General features: G+C 38.7%; 1 protein-coding gene and 1 pseudogene across 8 annotated transcripts in view; one reads left to right on the forward strand and one right to left on the reverse strand.

Annotated features, from left to right (window-relative positions):
- The window catches only part of FAR1 (fatty acyl-CoA reductase 1), a 74,023-nt gene extending 58,838 nt beyond the window's left edge, over positions 1-15,185 (reverse strand). For 5 of the 8 annotated variants that reach the window (XR_009047447.1, XM_057695163.1, XM_057695162.1 and 2 more), the window contains exon 1: positions 14,928-15,032. The gene's annotated coding sequence lies outside the window, so the exon portion shown is untranslated. Of the gene's footprint in view, positions 1-13,020; positions 13,119-14,927 lie in introns of all 8 variants that reach the window. The other 3 variants (XM_057695164.1, XM_057695166.1, XM_057695167.1) reach the window with 3 other exon arrangements.
- On the forward strand, positions 4,851-5,267 carry LOC130860750 (40S ribosomal protein S24-like; annotated as a pseudogene).
- Positions 15,186-22,649: the final 7,464 nt, after the last annotated feature.

A 22,649-nucleotide genomic window follows, 5' to 3' on the forward strand; every position in this document is an offset into this window, starting at 1 on the left:
ATGGACAGTAAATACTTGTTTGATATAATATCTTAAAAAACAAACAAACAATAAATGAATGCTAGGCTTCAGAAATACAGATATGCCAGAGACTAAATGCAACACAAAGACATGACTTATAGCCTTTTTCAAGGTGTACTAAAAATCTGTATTTTTAAAAGGAAACCCCATTAAGATGTTCAGGGGTAACCTTGGGCAATATTGTTTTGTAGAAAAGGCTACAAATGAAGAAGAGCACAGTATATAATCCTGTTGCAGACTCAGAAACCCTAGACTGCCACCATGTTCAAAAAAATCTTGATATAATAATCAAAAAAATAACACAGAATTTAAAGAGGTCAAGAGCTAACCCAACACTGACAAGATACAAAGGTTTTTTATATACTGTGTACAGGTCTAAAAGTACCTAGATTATTCTTTTCTACAGAAAAGTATAACATTACTTATAATTTTACTTAGCCAAAGGTTATACATGGCTAAGGGAATAAGAATGGAAGCAGAAAGGAGACTAAGCACATGGTAAATATCATGTAAATATGAAAATTCCCCCAAAACCTGCACTGTTACAATGACCATGAGGGGATCCCACATACATACTCCTTATTATTTTTCCTTTTTGCTTCCTCCTTATTATTTTTCCTTTTTGTTTGCTTTTCCACTAAAAGGGAAATGGAGATTAGGTATCTGTAACTGATAGGAATTAATAACTCTCTAATACAGATGTTCATGAACAGGCTGGGGTGGGGGGAGAGGAATCCAAGAACATGTTAAAGTTTCATGCAAAATATTGTTTTGAGTGTGTGAGTACAAGTGTGTACTCCCATGCATATATCTGTATATTTTTTCTAGGGAAAAAATCCACTGTTCTTATCAGATTCTCAAAAGGGTCAATGAGCCTAAATAGTAAAAAAACTACCATCAAATTTTATGTGTACCATGTGTGTATGCTAGAGGGAAAGGGGACCTAAAGTGCAGAGAATACAGCTTCATGGTCACTGATTAAAAACCCCATTCACATCTAATCTTGAGTAAAAATGTGTAAATGGTTAAAACATAATGATACCAACCTCCCTTGAAGCCTCTTGAGTAAAAATGTATAAATGGTTAAAATATAATGATACCAACCTCCCTTGAAGCCTCTTATGGATTGGATTTTGTTCTTCCTAAAAAGATATGTTGACATCCTAATCCCTAGGACTGCAGAATGTGACCTTATTTGGAAACAGGGTTGTTGAAGGTTGAAGGTGTAATTAGTTAAGGTAAATGATTTAACACTGGAGCAGAATGGGTCTCTAATCCAACATCACTGGTGTCCTTATAAGAGAAGAGGCAGAGATACACAGGGAACTCCACCTGACAACAAAAGCAGGACTGGAGTTACACAGCTACAAGCCAAGAAATGCCAAAATTGCTATGAAAAAACTAGGAAGAGGGAAGGAAGGATTCCCTTACAGGTTTCAGACAGAGCATGGATTTTGGACTTCTAACCTCCAGAACCGTGAGGCAACAAATTTCTGTTGTTTTAAGCTACCCAGTTTGTAATACTTTGTTACAGCAGTCCTAGGAAACTAATAGAAAGCCAAGTATCATAGTAACTTAAATTAAGGTACAGAGCAAAAAGCCTTCTAAAGATGATATGTTCTCAAGACATAACAAACATATCATGGGCACTTTCCAACAAACCTGACAGTTTCAATTACCAAAATACACTCTACTAAATAGTTAAGGTTGGAATGGCTTTTCCAAATGAGTACAGGAAAGACTGGTAGAAAAAAGTTTTAAAAAGTTTTAGATATCAAAGGTAAAAGACCAAAATAAAGTTAATGTTCATATCCCAGAACAAACCACTGGGATATACCACTGACTGTTATCTGTACACTGACAAATCTCAGTATATAGTAGCAGATTCAGGGAAAGTAGTATCCTGATTACCTACTGCCATGTAACAAAATCACTCTAAAACAATGTCTTAAAACAACAATAATCATTTTTATTCTCTCTCATAGTATCTGTGAGTTAGGAATTTGGGAAAGGCTGGAATAAGCAGTTTTGGATGAACAATTCTAGCTCCTGATCTTAGAGCCTCTTCACATGCCTGTCCACATGAGGCAGTCCGGGCTTCCTTATAGCGTGGCAATCTCAGGGTAAAATGCTTAAAAGCTGCTAAAGACTTCAAGACCAGTATTTTGGTGAGTTGGATAGAAGCTCATCTTTTGTGACCTCACCTTATTGCTCACAAGTGATTCACAAGACCACCAAAATTCAAGGGAAAGGGACATAAACTCCACCTCAGGACCAGGGAACAGTCAAGGTCACACTAAAACAACATGTGAGAAGGGAGACACTGTTACAACTACCTTTAGAAAATATAATCTGCCACAAAGAATAAGGTAAAGTAACTGCTTATTACTCTTGAGATGGTCAACCATTTGAAACTGTCTGATAGGTTAACAGAAACTGATGACTAAAAGAAATTCTTGAGCTTGTCCTACAGAACAGCAGCCAAGGGAACAACTTATTAAAAACCCCTCTGCTTGTAATATGTTTTCACTGATTAAGCTCATCTTAACTCTTTCTTTCAGCTCCTTAACCACCCCTTATAGATAACACCTCTGTTGTATGGGTCCCTACAGTATCGGGAGCTTATGCTGTTTTTCAGAAATTTGGAGTCAGCTCTTACCCAATTCAAGCTGGCTAAGATTTTTGGTGGGGACCACTGACCTTAAAACAGCCTGCTCAGGTGTCCAATAAATGACCTTTTGACATCAGAGGACTCAAAACTCCACCCTCAGATCACGCTAAGTGCCTCCATTTTTGAACATGCATCTCAAGAAGCAGCATGTAACCCAGATATGCCTGCAAAGAACACCAATTACCTCACCTTCTCCCTACTCCAATTACCTTTCCCCATGCCTAACACCACCCTGCTTCTTTATCCCATAAATATTTCAAACCCCTTGCCTTTGGGGAGGCGGATCTGAGATCTGTTCTCCTTTCTCCTCACTTGGCTGCCTCCTGAATAAATCCTTTTCCTGCTGCAAACCTCAGCGTCTCAGCGTTTGGTTTGCTGCACATCGGGCAAATGAACCTGGTTCACTAACATATTTAATCCACGCTTGACATACTTCATGGGACTAAGGAACAACTTTATTTTCAAGCTACCCAAAATGGCTTTAAAAAATGTGGCCCCATGGGCCTCATACTTTTAAGTACAGATGATCCTTGAACAACACAGGTTTAAACTACATGGGTGCACTTATGCAGATCTTTTTCAATAATGCACATTACAGTATTGTACAGCCCGCAGTTGGTTGAACATGACGATGCAGAACCACAGACACAGAGAGCCAACTGTAAAATTACACACAGATTTTTCTGACTTCTCAGAGAACTGGCACCCGTAACCCCCACTGTTGTTCCAGGGTCAACTGATTTTGCCTACCAAATAATCTCATTCACTGAACAAGAATTTCATTTTCCCATATTCACTTAATTGTGAACTTCTAACCAGTAGATTTCTACTTGGAGTCGACATACTTGTAGCCAAAAACAAGCCAATTCATTTTAGTTAGACTATAAGAGGCCTCATATTGTAGGTAAGCATATATTTTCTTTTAAAATTTTTGATAGACTCTCATCTGGAGGCATATTAGGAACCACTGGTCTAGTGTCTTTTTACTGTATTTTAATAACGCTAGAATCTTTAGAGTTTTGATTAAGACTCAATGTAAAAGAAAACCTCCTCTGCAAGTGAGCTGTAAACAACAAAAAGAGGACTAAAATGCAAACTCAAAATGTACTAGTTGCTAAGAATAGTGTGTTCCTTTTTTCCTTTCAAAAATTAAGGCTTACAAGGCATTTTTCCACAAACAAAAGAATAGCTCTAGCATCTTGGTTTTCAATAAAAGATGCTAGTGTCCAACCCTGTTGTAAGCACTCATTGAAGTAAATATAATGGCCACTCTGTTTGCCTACACAGACATTGATATGTCAATATTTAACTCTCTATATCCAATTTTCCCCAATGTCTAGGATACTTCTTGGTAAGGAATCTCAGTAGGTTCATTAGTTTTTAGGGCACTACACAATTATTTTGTATACTGATGTTACTTGGTAAGCATGGCACTTTGGCAAATTAAAATGCCTCTAAGACCTCATTATCCTGGAAAATATCAGACATTAAGAAAAACCAGACTTAGAATTCCTTTGAGTGATGTAAAAAAATCAAACACAAAAACTTCTTTAAAAGTCAAGTTCCTCTTCACCAGAGAGGAACTGTCAATTCTATAGCATTAAAATTATCTGCTGACAAGAAAACTTAAATTTTTTAGCAACACCCATTTTCCTTTGTTTCTGTCCTCCAGGCCTGTATCAGCAGGGTAACTTCCCTACTGTAAAGCCGACAATAGAAGGTCTATGCTCTTGTTAACACAGTTTGGTAATAAACAGTTCCACTGCTTGCAAAAACAGGTATCCAATTCCATTCTGGGAGAAAACAATTTTTAAAAAGTAATCTTCAAAAGTCACACGTGATTTTTCTTTAGATCAACTACTGTGCTACAGACTCCTTACCTTAATAAAAATGTTTCCATGTTATATATTGTAATTTTTATCCTAATACTTTCAGACTCAGAAAAGTGAAATATACAAAGTCATACTAATATTTTAAGTGTATTACTAAAGATAAGGCTTCTTAAACTTCTCCAACACAACAGAGAAATCAAAATACGTATCCTGTTTTGCTTAAAAATTCATGAAAGCTGTGCATCTGATTCCAGAATATAACAAAGAATTAATATAAAAATATTTCACTCTTTTCCTTTGTGGCTGCTTGAATATCAGCAACCACCATGAATGACACAGTAACTCTCCAGACCAAGAAGTTCATGACCAACCAACTACTCTAGCAGAAACAAATGGTCATCGACACCCTTCACCCTGGGAAGGCAAAAGCAGCTAAGACAGATATTCGAGAAAAACTAGCCAAAATGTATAAGACCACACCAGATGTCATCTTTGTATCTGGATTCAGTATCCATTTTGGTGGTGGCAAGACAACTGGCTTTGGCAGAATTTACTATTCCTTGGATTACAGAAAGAAAAATGAACCCAAATGTAGAACAAGCAAGACATGGCCTGTATAAGAAAAAGACCTCAAGAAAACAGCAAAAGGAACGAAGAAAAGAATGAAGAAAGTCAAGAAAACTGCAAAGTCCAATGCTGGTGCTGGCAAAACTGAGCTGGAGATTGGACAGTGGAAGAAGTAAAGATTCTGTCTGCAGTGACTGTATCTGTGGTGACTTTGCAGATTTTTCATGAGAAGATTAATAAAGAACTTTTATGTGAAAATATATACATATTTCAAATTACTCAGCAAAACTGATTTTAACAGGAAAATGTTCCATGTATGCCCTGAACATTACATGTAGACTACATACAAGTTTACCCAAAAAATTGACTTAGGCAGATTATTATTTTTTTTATTTTATTTTATTTTTTTTTAATTTTTTTTGGGGGGTACACCAGGTTCAATCAACTGTTTTTATACACATATCCCCATATTCCCTCCCTTCCTTGATGCCCCCCCCTTGAGTCCCCCCCACCCTCCCTGCCCCAGTCCTCTAAGGCATCTTCCATCCTCGAGTTGGACTCCCTTTGTTATACAACAACTTCCCACTGACTATTTTACAGTTGGTAGTATATATATGTCTGTGCTACTCTCTCGCTTCGTCTCAGTTTCCCCTTCACCCCCCGCCCCCTCCCATACCTCGAGTTCTCCAGTCCATTCTCTGTATCTGCTTCCTTGTTCTTGTCACTGAGTTCATCAGTACCATTTTTAGATTCCGTATATGTGAGTTAGCATACAATATTTGTCCTTCTCTTTCTGACTTACTTCACTATGTATGACAGATTGTAGTTCTATCCACCTCATTACATATAGCTCCATCTCATCCCTTTTTATAGCTGAGTAATATTCCATTGTATATATATGCCACATCTTCTGTATCTTAGGCAGATTATTAATCATGTATCTTGTGTGGTCTAATTTAAAACTACCAAAGCCTATTCATGAAGATTAGTAACTTTAAGAACAAGTTGGTAGAATCAGGTATTTCACTGGTTATAGTAGTCAGACTTTGTTTAAAAGCAGTTTATACTCAGTCTGATTATTATAGCGAATGACCTGTAACTCTTCACTATGGAAAAATGCTTTGAAGCTCCTGCTGTATGCTGTCTTTCCTCTGTTTCTCTTGTGTCACTTTCTTATGAAGCCTTCTGAACCTGTTCCCAAGGCTGAACCTAAAAACAGGCTCTGGTCCTCCAAGCTAGCAATTTACAAATTGTAATAAATGGGGCTGGGAAACTATACACTTTATCCCCAACCAGGAGAGCTACAAGGTGTATTAGCATATCAAAGACCTACTAAATGTCCTGAGGTAAAGAAGCCTGTAGACCTCTTTTTAAGCCTGGCCTTTTACCAATTTTCCAAAGCCACTAGGCAAACAATGCTCCTGAAAAGCTCAATGATTACCACACATCAGCCTTCTAAGGTAATGACTGTATAAACAGGGGCCAAACCTCCCATGGTCTACAAATGATTTAGAAAGCATGACCTTTCATTGATCCACAAGACTACTTACGAATTAAACTATAAAGCCAGTTATTGAGTAGCAAAAATGAGTATGTTATTAGAGTGTACCAAAGATTTCAGTTTGTATACAATTAATAACTCTGGTTGCTGCAACTCAAAATGCTGCAAAGCTTCTACCAAATATGCACACTCAAAACCTGGAATTCTGTGATTTTCAAGAGGAAAAATCAGTCGCTGTCAGTGAAACTGTCTTTAGCTGGTCATGGTTTTCAATTATCATTATTCTTACTTCTAATTAAAAATTACCATTAGCTGAGCTTCATTATTATCATTCTAGTTGTTTTATTAAACCTGCAGAATGCATTGTACCAGCAGTCCCCAACCTTTTTGGCACCAGAGACTGGTTTCAAGGATGATGCAGGGGGAGGATGGAGGGGGAGGGGGGATAGTTCATGCAGTAATGTGACCAATGGGGAGCAGCAGATGAAGCCTGCCCGCCGCCACTCACCTCCCGCTGTGCCGTCCAGTTCCAAACAGGCCACGGACCAGCACTGGTCTGCAGCCTGGGAGTTGGGGATCCCTGTGTTATACAATTCCATCACTAGAATTTGAGACCTACAGTTTTCTAGCTAGTCTAGACTTTAAGATAAATATATTTTTTGTGACTCAATTAGGAACCATCCATATTCCTGACTGCTGAAGTGTCCCTCTCCTCCGAAAATGCTTATACCTTGACAATTTAGTTGTTATTATTTCGCTAGAAAGTGGGAATTATTGAGCTAAAGAATGACAGCTAAAGGGCTGGGATTAAAAGAGCTGGAGGGCCACTGTTCTAAAGATCCTTACCCTAGCTATATGGCCACTAATGTAGGGGCAGGTCTTTTCCCTGGTCACCAGGTCCATACCAATCAAATGTGGCATAAGGACTTGGAATCAGAGCCCATCATGGAAGTAATAATAACTTCTCTGAATTTGAATGTCAATGATCCCTCCAGTCTCTAGTTTTGAGTAGGAAGCTTCCAGGAATCCCTTTAAACAACTGAATCCCAAAACAAAAATCTTTTCCTGGTCTATCTTTAAAACTTTGCCAGGTTCATATGTATAGCTTGCAACAAAATGCTGTCAAGCACAGAAAGGTAGAGAAAACAGGAGGGAAGTATTAGATGACTTTGTGGATTTGTAGTACCTTTTTCCAGCCCTGAAACTGATTTAAGGAAGCCTACACTAATAAGCCTCGTAACCATAGGTTATTGTGCTAAAAGATGGGATAAGAACATATATAGCAAAGTAAAAATATTAGAGTATAAAAATTCAGGGAATTCTCAGTCAGTTTATCAATTGAGAATCAAAGTCACAATGTTAAAAACTAGTGTTAACATATTTTCTTTTCCAGAAACTGAGATCCAGAATGAAAAGACAGCCAAGATAAATAAGAGCAACCAGGCTGCACTGCTGGGACTGCCACTAACCACCTGACCCTGCGCAGGTCAATCAACCACTCTGATCATTTATAAAATTCATTGAAGGGGAGGCTAGATCACTGATTGGTAAATCCTCTTCCAGCTCTCAAAGTCTATATATTACCATGTATCAGAGTAAGTTATTTCCTAGTAATGCATTAGATACTCAGAAAATTATTAACTCCAATGGGTCATAAGGGTTATCACTTTAAAGCCATACACCTAATAATCACTGATCTTCAAACTCTGCAGAGTCAAATGTCCCATTCAGCAGCTAACTGATCTGTTCCTCTCTCCTAAGGATTCTGCTTATGCTAATAACCATTATTATGATTACATTTTAGGTACAATCCACAAGTTTTTAAAACCCCATATTTCTAAGAAATGTATTTAGGACCATCCTTCAAACTAGATGGATGATAAACATTTATGATCTCAGGGCTCTACTGCGAATCTATCCTTTGTCAGACCAAAACATGTTTCTAAGCCCCTGTGTATCATATCTAGGAGTTGTTTTAACACAAATGTGAGCCTCAAAATACTTTAACAGATCCTTTCCTCCACAGATCTTAACTATTTACGGGTAAGAGAGGTCAAAGAAGTTTTTTCCTTTACCTCTGAAAAAGTGGTATTTATGTATTTATTCATTCTTAAGTCATATTCTACTTCATGTTAATTCAGGATGGATAGCAGCCATTATATAAAGTTCCATACATTTATTCCAAAATCTCTGGTAAAATCATTCCTACAGTGTTCATTAAACTGGCTACAGCTTGTTTTCCCCCAAGAATCCAATTAAGAATTGGACTTTTAAAAAACTAGGCATTTGTATGATGAATTTTATAACTTCACTCAATAAGGATAAACACTTGTTTGTAAAAGGTGAGGAACACATAGAAATAAATTTAAGTTGAATTTTAGCAGTATGCTTTCTGCCTAGACATTAAAAAATGGATTATTAAACCAGAATCCATAAACCCTCAAACATATTTGAACAGGTTTTGAAAGTCTTATCACTAGCCTCCTGAAATTATATGAAAAACTAAGTGTATATGTATATTTTTTCTGAGAAGTTATGGCACAAAGCTTTGAGGAGCTACTCAAAGAGGTTCATGACTTTTGACTAAGACTCTGTATTATGGGATATATTTTAAGACTTTAATTCTCTGTTAATAGTTCAAAGTTTTTAAGTCAATACTCCAAAATAATAAGATATAGTGGTAAGAATTCCTCACATTCAAGAAGGACTTCTCATGCAACTGCCATACCAACATTCCACTGGCAAAAATTCCGTAAAAGACAAGAATGATCTAGAATAGCTATTTCAAAGTAATCTTAAAACTGTCAAGTCATTAAAATTTAAACACATATATACACACACCCCACCAGTGTCATTTCCCATTTAGAATCTCTTAATACTGGCATATGATCTTAGGGTGCTACATTCTGTTTTATACATGTATATTCAGTCTCTCCAACTACTTATCCCCATCCTACAATAGATTATTATATCTAATTTCTCTTGCTCAGAACAGTATAATATACAAATCTCAAATACATTTATATGAAGAAATTTCCACTTCACTTAGATTAGCATGTCTATTGTTGGCACTTATCATGCTGTATGGTAATAACTGGTAAAAATGTCTAAGGATTTGCTTCAAAATTAATAAGGGAAGGGGAGGGGAGTGGGTGGAGATACAGATGAAACAAGGTAGATCACAAGCTGAAAAATGTTAAAGCTGGTGATATGCATATTATTGTATTTTTACGTTTGCAATTTTCCAAAACACAAAGTTTAAAGACATCTGCATCGCCTATTGGAACAGAGAGCTTCTTAAAGACAGGTCCAGGAGCTTTCTTCTTTGTACATCTGCCCAGTAGAGGGCAGATACTTACTTTGCTAAACACATTTCATTCTTTACGTGAAAAGGAGCAGTACTACCCTTCAATGAATCTTCAACAACTCTTTGATGGTATTTTATTTAAACAATTCTTTTATTAACCCAGAGAAAACATATTCATTCATTCATTAACTATTTACCGGTTACCTACTTTCTCAGATATCCTGCCTTGATAAATGGAGGATAGAAAAAGTAATTCATACTCTCTAATAAATTAAGAATCTGACAATACCCTCAAGGATCCACAGAAAAAAGGGCAGGGAGGCAAGATAGGGAGATGAAGAGAAAGAAAAAAAATAGTAAAAAGCAACAAATACAGTTGTTTAAGAAAGGGCTCTAAGGCACCCACATTTTTAATTAGAAAGAAGGCATACAATTTCTTCAAGCTAGACAGGTCTAAAAGTTCCCCTCCTCACTCATTCTACACATGGGGAAACTAAAGCTCAGAGAGGGGAAGTGAGCAACTTGATGTGTGACTTGTCTCAAGTCACACATCAGGTTGCTAACAAAACCAAAATTAAAATTCAGATCTGCTGATTCACAGTGCAATGTGAATTTTCTACATAAAAAAATTTTTCTTCTACACAATAATATTCACTACCTAAAGAGAATGACTATTTTATTATTAATATACACTTCAATTCTGTATTCTATCATACTAAAAAAAAAGTAATAGGCTAAGTAAAGAGGAGGCTGGGGAGAAAATGCAAACAAACTGCTAAGACAGTTATACATGAATGCTATATGCACATACCACACTTCCTTAATTCTGAGACACATTTGACTTTAAGACATAGTATCCATTTCATAAACTTTGTTTTTTAAATAAAGACACTGTAAAATCTTCATTTCAAAAAACACTAAAATGTGAAAATATACACCTCTAAAGCAATAAAATATAATATACCCTATAAGACACAAAAATCACTATCATTTAAGATCCTGTGTCACAGGCACAAACACACAGAGCAAGAGTCCCATCTTCTAAGGTAATGAATAGTTACTAAATACCTAAGGCTATGTGGCATTTTTGTCAGTTGTATGTATTAATAAACAAGTGCTTCTTGCCATACACCTCACATACATGAGCTTTGGAGTCAGAGAAAGCAAAATCTGAATCTCAGCTCTGCCATTTAGCTCTCCAGCCTTTGGAAAATTACTAACTTCTCTGAATCTCATTCTCTTCATAAAAAGAGATATTGACCTCAGAGAACTGCATGAGAATTAAATGTCATAATTTATTTAAGGAACATAGTACAGCACCTAGATGAAATATTAAGTTTCCTCCCTCAATTTCTATGGACCAAATGAAATTAAACTACAAACTATGTCCCATTCTTGACTTACAAGATTGGAATAAATCTGTACTAACCCTAGGGCAAATACTAATTTGCTTTGGAATAATTATTTGATAAGAAAAGCTTATTTTCTTGAAATTTATCTCTTCTTCAAATTGGGAAGAGAAAACAATGATGAATTTTAAGTGTTTAAGTTAAATTTGTTATATGTAAACTCAGCACTTTCATGTTGCCTTACTGAGTTTAGACTCTAAGCCCATTACAAACCCACTAAAGAGAGGAACTACAAACCTACATGTGGGAGGAGGGAAGGGTATAAGGCCAAAAAGACACGGTTAAAGTGACTCAATGTAAGACTGGTTTGTTTTTTTTAACCTTAAATTCATTCACTGAACAATATTCAGAAAAAGCCAAGAACATATCTCCATGATTTAGGGTGCTTTTTAGTAACCTGATCCCTCAGATTAAGCAAATGAACAGTTTCAGGTTGTTTCCAACAATAACAAGTCATTGCCAAAATGGGATTGTGCCTACCAAAGTAGTCTGCAGTGGACACTGAAATAAGATCATCTTCTCTCCTACCCTAAACACAGTGCAGACTAGACACATGTTCCCTCACTATTAGTTCACTTTAGTTGAATAATTTTTCCCCACTAATTATGAAAATAACAACACTCATTTTTTTAAACTTGGACAAATACAAAAAGTACCAGCATTTTTAAACTACCCATAATCTTACCAGCCAATAATTAAAATATTACAAAGGGACATACCAACATCTTTCCTATGAATCTGACATAATTGTAATAATACCAAACTTTAAATTTGTATAGAGCACTTGTCACTAAACACAATTAACTACCAGCCTGTACGTTAATACCTTTACTTTGGCTTTCTTGAGACTAAACTCAAACTACGTTTTTCCTTACTTAACTCAATGGTTTCTTCTCAACCTTTGTTCCTCCGAGTCTCTTAGTTACATATTTTACTGCTGATCACTTCCTCTTTCTTAAAACTCTATCCTAAGTTTCCCTAAACAGTATACTCTTTAGTGGCTACAAAAGTCTCTCCAACTAATCTTTTTCTCTTTCTTCAGGCCTGATCTTGAATTTGCATGTGAACTTTGAATCTCCAGCACTCAGTAACACAGTGCCTGGCATGAAGCAGATGCTCAATTCACATTTACTTATTGACTTTGCCAACCGTGATCTGCCACTTACTAGCTATGTGACCTTGGTTAAATTAAATCTCTCTGAACCTCAGTTCTCTCATCTATAAAGTACGGATAATCAAAGGAAGATGATGCTTGAAAAGCTCAAAACAGTTTCTGGCACAAAGTAACACGCAATAAATTCTGCTATTATTATCAACATAATCAAAATATTTATTATTATATATGGTTGAACACCAAATCTACCTCTCAACAACTTACTTTCACCATATTCCTCTTATCATAACTATCAAAAAAAAACTTTTGTACTCTTTTCTTTACTACTACCTCCAATCCATCATCAACTATTCTAGTTTTTCTCTCCTAGCCACTATACAAAATCAACATTTCTCAACTAAGCTATAACAACAGACTTAGTTGACTTCTGCACCTTTAAATCTTCATTCAAATCTTCAATCCTCCTTAAAAACCATTTTTAATTTGTCACTCTTGTCCATAGTTGCTTATAACATGTCCATACTACTAGAACGTCATCCTTTTGTCTTGCAATAACCCATGTTCCAACTGCTGGTTCAAAAGATAGCTCAACACTCACCTCTTTCAGGAAATTTTCCCTGATTAACTGCACACTACTCAGATCACTTCTATGCTCCAAGTTGCCTCAGCACCTCAGCACTTAGGTACTCTGTTATACTAAGAGTAAAATGTGATCAGTGAACAGCATTACCAAGAAATAAATTACTTCCACAAAACTATTTCTACATCGTAAAGAACGGTCCATTACTATAATGCTTTGTTGGTTTGGTTAATAAGGAAACATCCTATACAACAAATGCCCTCTTTGGTTTTTGTCCTTAAACACTATACCATTTTATGTTGGTAAAGAAGTACTTAACGCTTCACAATCCTTTTGTCCTATCCTCAAGCAGAAATCATACCTAGGTGGTATCACCTTCTCCTGTTTAAATTCAGTGGAAATGTACGCGGGTGAAAATTATCTGCACTCCGGCTGTAGAATTTACATAAGTTTTAATATAGCTGGAGTGCGGATAAAATTTTTGACTCACCCTTGTAGTAATAGACCATTCTCTTTTCTACTACCTTTCCTCTGCCCCCAACCTCTCTCTGCCCACACCCCACATATAAAACTTCCAAAGCTTTAAACAGTTAAGGTAGCAGCAGTGATACCATGTTTTTCTTTCCTCTAAGTGAAAACAACTTTGAACCTAGTTAGCTACAAAACTCTCCCCAAGGCTGAAAAATTTCCCAACAAGCATGATACATAATCAAATTCCACATCAAAATGCTTGACTCTTATAGAGTAACAGGACTGTACTTGTGTTCATTCTTACTTGTGCAAGAGATTCTGCATCATTTTTATGCTATATTTACACATGACAGTTGAGAAACTTCCCCCATAGGGCAGATTTTCTGAAAGTATCCTTTGATGTTGTTTTTAAACCAACACATTCTACTTTTTTTAATGTAAGAATTAAGCAATTCCTCACTGCCATCCAATCAAAAGCAAACAACAGTTGTGCCATTGCTTCTAAGATGAGTTCCTGCGCTGCTGAGGCAAAACAATGAGATGAACTGTCAACAGGGGTGGGAGGAGAGTTGGGGAGCGAGAGCAATCAACCTCAGCGGCGAGAGTCAACAAGTGTGAGCGTTTAGCCGACGATGAGCAGTGAATGAACCTATGAACCTGTCTGGCTGACTACTATCTGACAAAACGGACAATTATTCTTGCTGACTTACTCATAAAAGATCCACACTCTTCAGCTATCAAACACAAACCTAGCTGGTTCCCTCCTTGTACACTTTCTCTTAACTGGCCACCTAACGCCTTCTAGCCAAACTGCCTCCATCCACACCTCATCTCAAACCTTCGCCTCTCAGTCACCTTCCGGCTTTAATGAGTGCCTCTTACTCCAGATCCACGTGTCCCAAGCCTGTCCTCCCTTCACTCCCAGCTGATTTCCCCCAGTCTCTGGCAATGCCTACTTCCAAGAGACCCATCACACGCCCCGGCTCTGCACCTTCTCCCGGGAACCCTTTTCTGAGCATCACCCTATTCCCATTACTTTCTTCGTTCACAGACCCAGAAATCCTCCCGTTACAGGCCTCCTTTCACTGCCACCCTCGAGCGCAAAAACCTGCTCCTCCGTTAGCTACCCCGCCCCACCTTCGCCACCTCTATGCGGCCTCCCCGCCCCAGGCGGCGCCCCCCGGCTCCGCGTCTGCAAACCAGGCCCCTCCCTACGGCCCCGCTCTCGGTCCCAGGCCCTCCAGAGGGCGGTGGCTCCGCCAAGCCACGCAGAGACCATTCGCCTGAAGCGGGCACCCCGAGCTCTGGGCAGCCGAGGGTGGGGGCGGGGGCGGGGCGGCGGGTGTCGCCCCGCCTGGGCCAGGCCTGCCTCCCCTGCTCCCAGAGCCGCGTCCCGGGCCAGGCGAGGAGGGGCCTGCAGCCCGCCTCTGTCGCCCGGCGTGCCCGCCTCTCACCTAGACGCAGAGGCTCGGGCCTCGCTTTCCTCCTGGCCGTCCAGCGAGGGCTCCGCCGCCGTCGCCGTCGCGCTCCCCTCACTCGCTACTCCACCGCCCCCGACAGGCTGCTGAAGAGCGGACGGGTAGCGGCACGCCCATTGGCTGCGGCCGGTACTCGCGTCAGCCGGCCCCGACCCGGACCTCGGAATGTGACTGGCTGACGCGGCGCCTCTTTTCCACGTCTTGTCCTGATTGGCTCTCTCGCGCCCCCTTACCAGGAGGACCGCTCACCCTCCTCCAGGCTCCTGCCTCCCACCCCCTCAACCCCGTTTCCATCCGGGCGGGAAGGGGACGGGAGCGGGCGCGGGTGGGACACAAATGGCCAATGGGAGGGCGGAGAGAGGGCCGGGAGGTGGGCTCTGCGGCCGGCCAGCCCACGGGGAAAGTTCAGCCAATGGGAGCGCGTCCCACATCCCGGGCTCAGGCGCGCCCCCCGCCGGCAGCTCGCGTTCCGGCGGGTCGCGCCCAGGGCCACGCCCGGGCTGCGCGTCGCCTTGGGAGTGGCGCCCGCTGGAAAGGTTGGGAGGATGCGGCGAGGCGGGCGCGGGAGACCGCGGGTAGCCATTGTGGCGTGCTCCTGCACTGTCTACGTGAGGCCTGGCGCGCCTCTTGGCGGGGCTGGTTCGGGTCGGTGAGAGCGGAGCGGTGGCTTTGTGGTCCCCTGGAGCCTCCCCGGGGTGCCCTAGGGAGAGGGAGCCGAGCGTGCGTCTCGTCCAGACCCGCGGGACTGTGGGCCAAATACTTCCACTTAACACTTCTCCCAGAGTAATTCCATACAAAACTTATCCATGGTGAGAGAAATTAGAATAATGGTTATCTCGCGGGGGGAGGAGGGGAAATGGAAAGGGCACAAGGGAACCTCGTGGGAGCTGGGAGTTTTCTGTCTCTCCATCTGGGTGGTAGTTCCTTCTCCATCAGGGTGGTGGTTCCTGAGGTGGTGTATGCCCAGGTTAAAATTCACCGAGAGTTACACTTAAGATTAGCGCACTCAACGCACTTTATGTATATCTCAATTTTTTTAAGTGATAAAAGGACTGTGAGAAAAACTCTAATAATATTGCCATAACCTTAGGTTCCATGGGACACCCTCAGTATAAACAATCCCACTAGGATTTAGCTATCATTCAAAAACTAGAAACCATAGGAAGAAAAAGAAAAAGGGATTGTGAGAATTTAAAATGAATGAAAGCTCCTGGCATGGTAAATAACAGTCACAGGTTGGTGCTTTAAGGATGATCTAAGATGGTTCAGAATGACTTTTCTTTGAGGATTTAGAGCTTGATTCAGTGCCTGACACTCTTAGAACAAAAGTACCCATGGTACTGCACCCAGTTGGAAACTGCTAAAGCTTACTGAGCTGCCTACTTTGTGGCCCACCTAAGTTATGAACTCAGGACACTTTCATTGAATTCCATGGCTTCTGCCTTGGAGGAGCTCCGAGTACAGCACCAAGTACAGTCATCCCTTGGTATCTGTGTGGACTTGGTTGCAAGACACACCCCTCCTCCGCACTCCCCCCCCCGCCCCGCCCCCAGTACCAAAATCCAGATATTCAGGTTCCTTATGTAAGATGGTGAAGTATCTTTGTTCCTGAACTTGGCATGTAAAATTAGGTGAGGTAGAATTTTCCACACAGCATAGGATATAACGAGACAGACATAAACAGATAATTCCAGTATAATGCAGGGTGAGGGAACACATATAAACAGGTTTTTACCCAGCCTAGGGAATTTAGGGGCATCTTCTTAAAAGATGCAGAATTAAGTTAACCACTGCTAACAGAGCCAATGTGCACATCCTCCCATATTCTTTAAATCGCCTCTAGGTTACTTATAATACCTAATACAATGTGAATGCTATGTAAGTAGTTTTAACTACAATGTAAATGCTGCATAAATAGTTGCCGACAAACAGCAAATTCAAACTTTTGCTTTTTGGAACTTCCCAAGAATTTTTTTTCCTGCAAATTACAGTCCACAGTTGGTTGAATCCACAGATGTGGAACCCATGGATACCAAGACTGACTGTACAGTCATACCTGGAGAAGGGCACAGAACACAAAACTAACACAGCTGCCTACCCTTAGGGATGACTCATTTCCCTAGGTTAGGCAAGATGTGTGTGTGTGTTTAAAACCCGGTCCATTAGCAGAATTCTGAAATATCCAGGGTCAGATGAAACACTTCTTGGCTACAGGTTAATAAAATACTCTTCCCAAAACAAACACAAGAACTCTGGGCTAAATTCTAGCCTGTGAAACGGCATCAGCAGCAAAACAGTTAAAGATTACAGAATTCATGTTTGTAAATTCGGTCATTAAGTTGTTCAGTTCAGGTAAATATCTTTGTTTAAAGTACTTCTCCCTGAACTAGGCACATAAAGTTAGGTAAGATGGTATTTTCCACAGAGCCTAGGGAGACAGACAAAAACAGATAATTCCAGTAAAATGGAGGATGAGAGAACACATATAAAAAGGATCTAACCCAGCTTAGGGAATTTAGGGGCATCTTCTTAGAAGACACAGAGCTGAGTTAACCAATGTTAACGTTTATCACCATACCATAGGCAATTAGGTACTACTTCTGGAGAGTACTTTCATTACAAATTTTTTAATTTTTGTGCAAATATCGTGATTTTTTAAAATAGTTATATGTAAATATAACAATATAGTAGCTATATATAAATACATAAATTAATAGTTCTGAGAAAAACATGTGAAGAAATTAAGTAATGGCTTAATGAGTACATATGATTTTCAAAAATAACTTTAGGTTGCAATCTTAAAGTCATTCATTTGATTCAAGTCAATGTGTATGTAACATATCCCTCCAGCAGAGACCCCCACAGATGGGCAGCATGCTTTCTGTGAGAGAACTTAAAATTAAAACAGCAGTTTGCTATCCAAGATGGTACAGTCTCATGGAGAGAGCATGTTGTATGATTTGTGTCCCTCATAGAGCACCATCATTCTTAAGTTAATTCCAAGTCATATAGGTATAAAAAGTGACTAACAGTCTTCACAAAAGGTAATGAAGGATTTTTCCCAGAGTCTAACACTTAGAGTAATACCCAAAAAAAAAAAAAGTAATCATTTATTCAAATGCTTTTCCTATCTCTTTTCAACAAGAGCCCTGAAAATTGTGCTGCCATATATTGGAATCTGTACATTGTAATTTTATTCACATGTGAAACACCTGTATATACTTTTGATTCTTGCTACAGAAACACAATTCTGTAAATGAAGGTAAATTACACCAAGCCAAAAATGTATTATTATAATTTACAGCCTAAGGATACCATATATTACTGAGAAAATACATAGAAATAGACACCAAAAAACACATATGCCACTCATAAAGTTGTTATAGCTATGTATGCATTCCCTCAGACTTTCATAACTTCTTTGAAAACAGAAGACAACTAAGGTCAAGCATTAAATTTTTATGCAAATAGTACCTCTCCATGCTCTGAGAAAATACTTTTTCTCGTGGCCTGTGTCATTTTGTAACTCATACTGTTCTATCAATGTCTCATTAAACAGTTCTGTTGAGGTTCTTCACTCCACCTTTACAACAACCCTATGCAACCCTATTCATCTATTCATCTGAATTTTGTAGAAGAAAAAATTGAGGCTCACTGAGACAAGTAATTTGCCCAAAGTCACACAGCTGTTAGGTGGCAGAAGTGGGATTGAAATCTAGGTCTATTTGATGGCAAATTCCATAATTTTTCTACTATGCTACATTTGCCTCCTCCAAAAACAAGATCTGGTCATTTTGCCTTGTCCTTATACAGCTTTTTATTTCCCACAATGAGTAGCACAGAATCTTATGTATGTCTCTCAAGGAACCCATGGAGTTAATAATTTTTTTCACCATGTTTTATCTTTACAGATTTCATGACAAAGGAGAGTGTGAACTATTTAAAAGTACTTCTTTTTCTTTTTTCTTTAAGAACTTCTATTGAGATACAATTGACATACAATAAACTGGATATGTTTGAAGTGTACAATTTGATATTTTTTTTCTTATTAGTAATGTATATATGGCAATTCCAATCTCCCAATTCATCCCACCCCAACTGCCCACCTGCTCCCCCTCACCCCCACTTTGCCCATTTGGTATCCATATGTTTGTTCTCTACATCTGTGTCTCTATTTCTGCCTTGCAAACTGGTTGATTTGTACCATTTTTCTATAGTCTGCATATATATGTTAACATATGATATTTGTTTTTCTCTTTCTGACTCACTTCAGTCTGTATGACAGTCTCTAGGTCCATCCATGTCTCTACAAATGTCCCAATTTCATTCCTTTTTATAGCTGAGTAATATTCCATTGTATATATGTACCACATCTTTATCCATTCATCTGTTGATGGACATTTAGGTTGCTTCCATGTCCTGGCTGTTGTAACTAGTGCTGCAATGAACATTGAAGTGCATGTGTCTTTTTGAATTATGGTGTTCTCTGGATATATGCCCAGTAGTGGGATTGCTGGGTCATATGGTAACTCAATTTTTAGTTTTTCAAGAAACCTCCATACTGTTCTCCATAGTGGCTGTATCAATTTACATTCCCACCAACAGTGCAAGAGTGTTCCTTTTTCTCCACACCCTCTGCAGCATTTGCTGTTTGTAGATTTTCTGATGATGCCCATTCTAACTGGTGTGAGGTGATACCTCACTGTAGTTTTGTTTTGCATTTCTCTAATAATTAGTGATGTTGAGCAGCTTTTCATGTGCCTCTTGGCCATCCGTATGTCTTCTTTGGAGAAATGCCTATTTAGGTCTTCTGCCCATTTTTTGATTGGGTTGTTTGTTTGTCTTTTATGTTGAGCTGCATGAACTGTTTACATATTTTGGAGATTAATCCTTTGTCTGTTGATTCATTTGCAAATATTTTATCCCATTCTGAGGGTTGTCTTTTCGTCTTACTTATAGTTTCCTTTGCTGTGCAGAAGCTTTGAAGTTTCATTAGGTCCCACTTATTTCTTTTTGTTTTTATTTCCGTTACTCTAGGGGGTGGATCAAAAAAGATCTTGCTGTTATTTACATCAAAGAGTGTTCTTTCTGTGTTTCCCTTTAGGAGTTTTATAGTGTCTGGCCTTACATTTAGGTCTTTAATCCATTTTGAATTTATTTTTGTGTATGGTGTTAGAGCATGTTCTAATTTCATTCTTTTACATGTTGCTGTCCAATTTTCCCAGCACCACTTATTGAAGAGGCTGCCTTTTCTCCATTGTATATCCTTGCCTCCTTTGTCATAGATTAGTTGACCATAGTTTATCTCTGGGCTTTCTATCCTGTTCCATTGATCTATATTTCTGTTTTTGTGCCAGCACCACATCGTCTTGATTACTGTAGCTATGTAGTATAGTCTGAAGTCAGGGAGTCTGATTCCTCCAGCTCCATTTTTTCCCCTCAAGATTGCTTTGGCTATTCGGGGTCTTTTGTGTCTCCATACAAATTTTAGGATCTTTTGTTCTAGTTCTGTAAAAACTGCCATTGGTAATTTGATAGGGATTACATTGAATCTGTAGATTGCTTTGGGTAGTCTAGTCATTTTCACAATGTTGATTCTTCTAATCTAAGACATAGTATATCTATCCATCTGTTTGTCCATTGTCTTTGACTTCATTCATTAGTGTCTTATAGTTTTCTGAGTACAAGTCTTTTACCTCCTTAGTTAGGTTTATTCCTAGGTATTTTATTCTTTTTGTTGTTGTTGCAATGGTGAATGGGATAGTTTCCTTAATTTCTCTTTCTGATCTTTCATTGCTGGTGTATAGAAATGCAAGAGATTTCTGTGTGTTAATTTTGTATCCTGCAACTTTACTGAATGCACTGGTTAGCTCAAGTAGTTTTCTGGTGGCATCTTTAGGATTTTCTATGTATAGTATCATGTCATCTGAAAACAGTGACAGTTTTACTTCTTTTCCAATTTGGATTCCTTTTATTTCTTTTTCTTCTCTGATTGCTGTGGCAAGGACTTCCAAAACTATGTTGAATAGTAGTGGCGAGAGTGGACATCCTTGTCTTGTTCCTGATCTTTCAGTTTTTCACCATTGAGAATGATGTTTGCTGTGGGTTTGTCATATATGGCCTTTATTATGTTGAGGTATGTTCCCTCTATGCCCACTTTCTGGAGAGTTTTTATCATAAATGGGTGTTGAATTTTGTCAAAAGCTTTTTTGCATCTATTGAGATGATCATGTGGTTTTTATCCTTCAGTTTGTTAATATGGTGTATCACATTGATTGATTTGCATATATTGAAGAATCCTCGCATTCCAGGGATAAACCCCAACTTGATCATGGTGTATGATCCTTTTAATGTGTTTTTGGATACTGTTGACTAGTATTTTGTTGAGGATCTTTGCATCTAAATTCATCAGTGATATTGGTCTGTAATTTTCTTTTTTTGTGACATCTTTGCCTGGTTTTGGTATCAGGGTGATGGTGGCCTCATAGAAAGAGTTTGGGAGTGTTCCTTCCTCTGCAATTTTTTGGAAGAGTTTGAGAAGGATGGGTGTTAGCTCTTCTCTCAATGTTTGATAAAATTCACCTGTGAATCCATCTGGTCCTGGACTTTTGTTTGTTGGAAGATTTTTAATCACAGTTTCAATTTCATTACTTATGATTGGTCTGTTCCTATTTTCCATTTCTTCCTGATTCAGTCTTGGAAGTTTATACCTTTCTAAGAATCTGTCCTTTTCTTCCAGGTTGTCCATTTTATTGGCATATAGTTGCTTGTAGTAGTCTCTTATGGTGCTTTTTATTTCTGTGGTGTCCATTGTAACTTCTCCTGTTTCATTTCTAATTTTATTGATTTGAGTCCTCTCGCTGTTTTTCTTGATGAGTCTTGCTAAAGGTTTATCAATTTTATTTATCTTCTCAAAGAACCAGATTTTAGTTTTATTGATTTTTGCTATTGTTTTTTGTTTGTTTCTATTTCATTTATTTCTGCTCTGATCTTTATGATTTCTCTCCTTCTACTAACTTTGGGTTTTATTTGTTCTTCTTTCTTTAGTTTTAAAAGAACTACCTCTTTTGACAAAACTAAAGGGAATGTAACTCTGTAGTTGCTATGAAGAACCCATTACAGCTATCTAGAATGCATCAGAGATGCTCACTTTCATAGCATAGACTGAGCACAGCATAGAAAGAGTTTCAGGCAGCTTTTCTCAAGAGAGCCAAATTTCTAGTGAGCACAGTTACTCTCTGCAATTCATTTGGTGATCTCTACCTTGCCCTTTATTCAGTTATGACATCTGGAATTGGTCTGCTTAAAATATTTTTAAAGCCTAAAAACCAAAAAATTCTACCAAGTTTCTAACATTTCTGCTAGTATATCAGTTGTTGGTCTGAGCAAGTATGCACAGGTTTATGTGGCTTCATTTCCTTATCTCTAAAAGGAGATGAAACTTAATGCCCAGTATCTGTTCTGAGAGTTTTAGAGATCTATGAAATAAGTTTGGTTTTCCCTTGGAGGCAAATCAGCTGACCGTCAATTATTCAACAGCTTTAATCTAGGTGGAACAAAAATGGAGCTGCTATGTTCTTGACTCTTCTAAAATATTTCTTGTGTCATGACCACTGACTTTCTGGTTTTTGAAGAGTAGTGGAATATGCCACCCCAAAATATGCCGCTTTAGCATAAGGCTTATTTTGAGCTAAATGC

This window comes from Hippopotamus amphibius, chromosome 9 (genome assembly GCF_030028045.1).
Source record: "Hippopotamus amphibius kiboko isolate mHipAmp2 chromosome 9, mHipAmp2.hap2, whole genome shotgun sequence".
NCBI classification, from domain to species: Eukaryota; Metazoa; Chordata; class Mammalia; order Artiodactyla; family Hippopotamidae; genus Hippopotamus; species Hippopotamus amphibius.